Here is a 7,547-nt window from a genome sequence, read left to right on the forward strand (position 1 = left end):
AGGCTGTGTAGTATTTGAGCTCCTATTTGGTCTATTACAGATCACATTTATTTCCCAGGTCTGAGATCTGAGTACTGAGCCCAAAGGAAATTCCATATTATTTTCTACTTTGGAGAGTTTAATTTCACAGAGAAAGCTTTATTCCAGATTAGTTGAGTAATCCATAGGCCTTGGTGTAATGCTAGGAGCTTACTTAATACTCTAGCGATTTCTCGTTGTAACTTCAAATATAATTTTTTTTAGTTTAGCTAATCATTTGTTAGTCTTTAATTTGACAAACCAATCACAGAGTCTAGATATATTCTCAAAATATAGGGCCATTTTACTTTTCAGGAACCACTCCTAGGTCTGCACAAAATTATGGCCTGTGTCTTAGAGCTGTCAGCACCCTGATTCCAACTGCATAGGGCAGCTGATGATGTGCATGGACAGCAAAATGAAAGGCACCCAGCTTCATTAATTTAAAGCTTTGTTTCTTTGACAACAACATGCCTATCTTCATGCACAAGTTTCTGACCTGTTTATTCTTTGAATTTAATTTTGAGAGAATGAGTACATTCTGGTATCAGACATCTGGAGCTCTTTTTAAATCTGTGTTCAGTTTTCTATTCTTAAATTTATGGATGACTAACAAAAGACTTTATCAGTAGTGCATGCTGAAATCTCAGGTCCTCTCTTATGCATCATTAGATTTGTCTTCTTCTCTAAGGACATAGAATTTTTCTCCTGTATTATGTATGCATCAATGTATTACAATATTATCAGTGTATTACAATATTATCAATGTATTACAGCTACATTGAGATAAACTGAGGTCAGACGTGTACTAAAAGTGATCTAGAATCTTAGAAATCTTCTGGTGTTTCCAAAGCATCAGACTTTTCAGATAATGAATATATATTCAGCTAATCCAGATTTCTAGGTAGCTGATCAAATATTTTAAGGATCAAGCAGAATTTCTTCTATTGTAACATTTTAAACACTTATTGGCTATTTTTTTCCTTTTTATTTTTTAGAAAAATATAGGCTACTAAGTCAACATTTTGCATTAGTATTTTCACAAGATTCACATTTTCTCAATTTTTTAGTACCTGTTCCCATACTCGGGTTACTTCTCATGCTATAAAACATGCTTGTGTCTGTATCTGTGCTTCAATAAAGACTGAGGATAATTTAATACCTTTTCTGATTTTGCCAGCCCTATGGGCTTTCTGCTGAGAAGAAATTTTCCTAGGCTTTCTCCACTCCACTCAGAGAACTCTGTTCTACCATGATAACTTTAATATCAAAAAAATGTCATTTTGTTTCTCTGGGGAATATATGTACCAGGGGAGTATATTCCCCAAGAGCGAGATCAGCTTCAAAACCCTGATTTCTCCAGTTCACACCAACAGTCAATGGAGAAACATTGGCTTGGCCAGGAGAAACCAAGAGAAGGTAGTTTCTTCAAAATCATTATTTGGAAAAGCCTTTGGGTTTCCACTGCTTAGAATCTAGAAAGGTTAGCTTCACTAAGCTAAAACTTTTTGTGAATGTACACTGAAGTATTTTTGAAGTCCCTGAATTCAAAAGTAAAATGAAATTTTTCTTCAAAAAGCTGTCAACTTGTTTTCAAAGAAACATAACCTTTACATCTCTTTTTGTTGTGTGCACTCGTCACTGTCAAATAACCCTGCAATCTGCTTGGGTACCCTTCCCTGAGTAGCTAACAGACTGATACCTCCTCCTTACCACATGCAGTCTGCTGGTCAATGAGGAAAGCCTCAAACCTTTGCAGTTTCGATTGTCTGAAACTTTAGGAGGTGGGAGAGGAAATGAGATTGTTCCTGTAGTGTATATTGGTCAATGTTCTTAATATTCAGCAAGGAAAGGAAGTGGACAAGCTTGGTCTTCGGTCCTCAGCCTAACCCAGAGTACAGTCATTGGTACTCTGTACATGTACAGAGTGCATCAATTACTCTTTGAATTTTTTTTAAGATTGTATAACTTTTATTATATATAAAAATAAAATAGTAAAAATAACCTGATTTTATGCTTGTCTACAAATGGAATGGGTGTTGATGGCATATTGTTTTGTGTTTAATAAGAATGAAACTAAAACCTCGGGATATTTTTCTGTTTCCAAAGCTAAGAAATAATAAAGTTTACCAATTTTAATGAATGTTCCCTCAGAGTCTATTTTATAGCCAAATTTAAAAAAATTGGATTTTATTTATTTTAAAAACTTAACATCCCCACATCTCTATGTGATTGAATTATATTTCAAGATTTCTGCTGATGTAGTGTTTTGGGAAAGTGAAAATATTGCTGGCCAAAGAATTGAAAAAAAAACCCAAAATTGGAGAACTATAACATTTAACAGCTTGATCTTTACTCTAGCTCTGCAAAGATGGAACATCCATTGGTAAACATGTTCATTTTAGAAACAGATTTCATACTGGTCTGAGAATAAGATGTCAGCTGGTGCCCTCATGTGGATAAGTGTGCCATTATATATAATAGAAAATGAAACTTTTAGTCAAAACAAAGCCATAGAAACTTTAACATCTGAGATTTGCACACAGAATTTGGACAGATGGTTTAAGGGTCTTTCATTATCCACCTGCAGTACAGGCAATGCCATTTACTTAGTTGTAAGCAGAATTTGCTACCTGGATGCCAGTATACAGCATAGCTCTTAATGTAAATTTTAAGTATGAAACTGAACTCATTCTTATCTGCAAAATCACAATCTCTCTCCCTCAAAAAACCCCTATGGATTCATACTAAAATTATAAGTGTCAAGTGACTGGCTTTCAGAACTAATCACTCAGCCTTTTTCCAGGGTTTGGAAAATTTCAATAGAATATAATCTTTTTAAAGAAACACCTTTCCTAATTACAAAGGAAGCATTCCAGTTGTCAGCCATCACAGAGAGGAGTTGTATATGGCCAGGGCATATAGGCAGGTGGAACTAATGCTTCATTGGATGACATTATCAGTCAAGATCTAGGCTTGATTTCCTGGAAGTGTGCAAAACAGGTGAGTGAAAAGCATAGATCCCTTTCAGTAAGAATATTAATTCAGTTTCATACATGGACTGTGTGGTGGTGAACCTCTGCTGACTGTCAGCAGGGATCCTGTGGATGGCAAGTAGGCAGGTATGACAGCAGGCAGAAGCAAGCTGTAGCCCACCCCTGGCTGGAGCCAGAGCAGGTACACTTCCAATGTTTACTGCACAACTGTTCCTTTGGAGTGCTTATAAATGTGTATTCATTTTTAATTCTATTTCTTAAAAATATTAAACTCCAACTGTAGAATTAATCAAATTGTACAGCATTCTATAGAACCAGCTATATAATATTTACATCTTAAATGTAAGGAAAATATTAAAGGCAAACCTTGTACAATATTTTAACAGATATCAAAAGAATCACCATGTCATATAGCCAGAATCTAAACCTCAGATAGACTGCCATTTGCAGTATATTCTATTACAATTGTGCTGTGTGTGCCCCCAGTGGCAGCTAAACAAACTATCTTGCAATAAAGATACTAAACTGATATACTAATCTGAAATAATAGTAAGTAAAAACTTCAGCAAAACTTCCCCATTCAAGCTGAGTAAAGCAGCTATAATGATCATAAATAATTGAAAGGCAAGGTAACTGCAATCTGCAATTTGACATTGCAAATTATGAACCGGTAGAGGTTTTCTTCATTTTCATCTGTCAGCCACAGATCTGAGTAGTTCCTGGGGAATTCCATTGGCTTAAGAAAAATATTTTAATATTTTGAAATATATCTGATATTCTGAAATGCTTCTTACTTTGTACAGTGTTTCAAATTCTTACACATTATGATAATTAGAATGCCAATAATATAATTTGGGAATTCAAACCAACAACTATTATTTATATGCCAGCCTTTCATGTCTCCCTGTTCTAGGTGCTTTATGAAAGGACAGAAGTGCATACAAACTCAATGAAATACATGAGAAATTTTATCTTTCTAAACATTATTTCAGACATCTAATTTGATAGTATTTCAAATTCCTTGCCCTACAACCACTTTGTTACAGAAATTCAAGACCTTTGCAGGAGGCAGTACATTTTTAACAACACATTTTTTTTCCAAGACAAATAATACATTTAATATTTTAATATATAGATAATCCAGATCAAATATTAGCCAGGCAGTTCAGTACAAGGCAGTTTCAAATAGGATGTTCTGTGGGTTAAAACTTGCACTTTGCTTTGGCATTGAAGTTGCAGAAACAGTTTTTACCCTCACATCAACCCTGAATGCCCTAAAACCCTTTCCCATAATTTTGCAGAGCATCTGTTGTACAACTTAATAATAATCAAAAACTCCATAATTGGCTTTTCTTGAATGATGATGGTGTGCATTCCAGTTTAATACAACCTTTTTGGTCAAAGGACAGTATTAAAAATGAAAGAAGTAATCTCTCTAAGAATACTGTAGTTGCCAACAGAAATATACTTTATACAAACCCTGAAAATTTGTGGATTTTAAAAATCTCATTGAAGAAGTTACACATTTCACTTACTGCTGTTGCTCAATAAAAATAAATTATTGTAGAAAAGACTTGCCCATAAATGAAATAGTTGAACAGAAAGACTTGTGTGGCTATGAATTATAGTTCTGGACTGCTTATACTCTGCCTTAAAGCCGTGTATTCTTTCTTTGTACTTGTGCAATGCAATTATATTAGAAGGCCCTCTTAAAACTGTGTGATCTATTGGTTTAGGGAGCTAAAGATTAATTCCAGATGTAGTCATGCTCTTCTAGCGCTTCAAAATGTAACTACTGCACCATCTGTTTTGTAATAGACAATTTCAAAGAGTGCCAAGGGAAATGTTGAATACATTGGTCAAACAGCCACATATACCTCACACACGTGAATCCTAGAGGTCACAGTATCTCAGACAGATTCACATTTTCAAGTTTTTCTCTCAATTGTTCCACAATGGAAACTCAAGGAACAGCTCTCCTTCCATCCAAAACAGGAAGATGTTTTCCAAATTATTACCAGCATTGACATGTATGATGCCAAATTCAGACCTGAATTCAGTGGAATTACTGAAATTCACAGTGACATATCACCTATACCTGCCTGACTTCTGGATCCTTGTAGATTATTCCAAATGGCTTTTGAGGTTGTTTGTTTGGGTTTTTGTGTTTTTTTTTTTTTTTTTTTTTGGTTTGGTTGGTTTCTTTTTGTTGTTTTTTGTTGTTTTTTTTTTCTTGAGGAGTTGAGGTGTTTGTTTTCCCTTCTTTTCCTTTTTTTTTTTTCTTTTCCACAGATGAACTCAGTAGAAAACCCCAGATAAACTCAGTAGAAAAAATGTGATGCTAAAATTACTTCAGATTAGGCTGGTTGCCCAAGGAATATGAGGGGTGCATGAGGTAATGAAGAGTTATTCTATGTCATAAGTGATAAATTTTATTTTCCCTAGTTATTTCAGGAAGCTTGAAGTAAAGGAATTTTCTTTGTTTTTCTAAATAAAATTTTATGCTTCAAAATCTCAAAAAAAAAAAAAAAAAAGCACTCAAGTCTGACATCAGCATGGCCTAAATTCTTCACTACAACAACACTGGAGTAAAACACATTCTCTCAAGATTTCCCAAGTATAAATCTGAACTTCAGAGCAGCAACTCATGATTTATACCAAACAGTCCTGAGAAAATGTTTAAAATGAAAACAAAAGGAAACAGAAAATCTGCTAGAAATTAGACAATCAAAATCTTGTGCAGTCCTAGAGAGACTTTTTCTCAGCAGTGACATTAGGTAAATCATTGGTAAAAAGAATTAAAGATTAACAACATATCTCCAATTCAATCCACTTTGCTTTTCCCAAGATATCCAGTCATATTTTATACCAATTATTGTAATAAGTTATTACAAAATTAGCTTAGGACTAGCACACAGAGTACAGTACCCATTTAAGTATTGATGACTTTTTTGTGGTTCTCTCTATTCAACATCAGATGCAGAATCAGTGCTTTAGATTGTAAGCATAGTGTCTGGGCAAGTTCCTGCTACATCTAAAAGTTCAAAGTTTCTTGATGGTAAGTAAAAGAAAATAGGAGGTAAAACACCCCATCTGCAATTCCTTAGAAATAAACTTCTTTAATCTGCTATTTGGGTAGTGTAAGGAAACCCCATATATACAGGAAAATTTGCAGTTTTTCATTATTAAACATTACTAAAACAAAGAAAAGTTGTAAAGTGGAATAGGAAACACCTGTTTTGGAGGACTTCATAACATAACTTTTTTGAAATTGAAGACATCTGAAAGTAATAAATTCTGAAAATATACACATACTACATTCTGGCTAATGTACATATTGGCATGAGAGAATACATACACACCTTTCTGCTGCAGCAAAGGCCCCATTGCTTAGGACAAGATTTAATTGAAAATAATAGACTCAATAAGTAACAGAACTAGATATTATACATTGCAGATACCCATATTCCAATCCAAAAGCTCCAAGAAGAAAATGGTGCCTGAAAGGAGGATAGAGAACAGGAAATATTTTAAGGGAACATCATATAGAGTTAGTCTATATAATATATATTTTTGAATCCTGGTCTGTACAGAGCTAACATATCTCCTCCAGAGCTATGAAATTATGTCTTATTTAATCTTAGGTAGGTGTCTATACTCTCCCCCCAAAAACACCAAACAAGCCAAAGAACCAAATAATCAAACAAAATCAATCTGGATAAAACTCATTATTGCAAACCAAACAGTGTAGTTGCCAACTTCTTGCTGAAGCTGGTGTTCCCGGAAGATAAGATTTCTAGAATAAAGTGGTATTTAGGGATAATTTTGTTTCTGACAGTAATACTACACCTCATCTTAATTCCTGGTTTTGATTAAGAACTTTTAACTACTTCCTAGCTGTTCAAGAACATAGATAATGGATCATAAGAGTCACAAATCATACTCTATTCCTCTGCTTTCTAGGCACATAATCTGCCTTTGACTAAATTATACAATGCAGAGCTGAATACTGATACTTGGAAAAATACTCAAGAATTAGTTTAGGTAAGTTATTTTTTGGAGAACAAAGAAAGAAAATCCAGAAATTCAGTGTCAGTAACCCATCTCTCCTTATTCCATAGTTGTCTTAACCCTAAATGTACAGCTAAGTCCTCCAAAGCTCATTGTTTTCTGGGCTGAGAGGCGATCTTTTTCCAGCTGAGGCTAGTACTCCTCCACTTCACTCTAAGAACACCTCTTATGGTACACCTTTTGCATGGGAAAAATGTGCCAGCCACTTGCTAGCTACTGGCTGGGTCATACACACCATGTCTAAGTGATCTATTCCATCTAAAATGTATAGATCTAAAATTACTCAGCCCAGAGAAAAAAGAAAGCAATTATTTTATTCACTTGACACATGTGTTTAGGAGAATTCAATTTGTAACACCAGTTAATCATTCTTAAAAGAACACAGTTTTAAAAAGTAACATATTTGTTCCTTGCAGCAGAGGATTAAGACACAATGTACTGAATAACTGGTACAATGCAGTA

The sequence above is a fragment of the Lonchura striata genome, chromosome Z (genome assembly GCF_046129695.1).
Source record: "Lonchura striata isolate bLonStr1 chromosome Z, bLonStr1.mat, whole genome shotgun sequence".
Taxonomy (NCBI): Eukaryota; Metazoa; Chordata; class Aves; order Passeriformes; family Estrildidae; genus Lonchura; species Lonchura striata.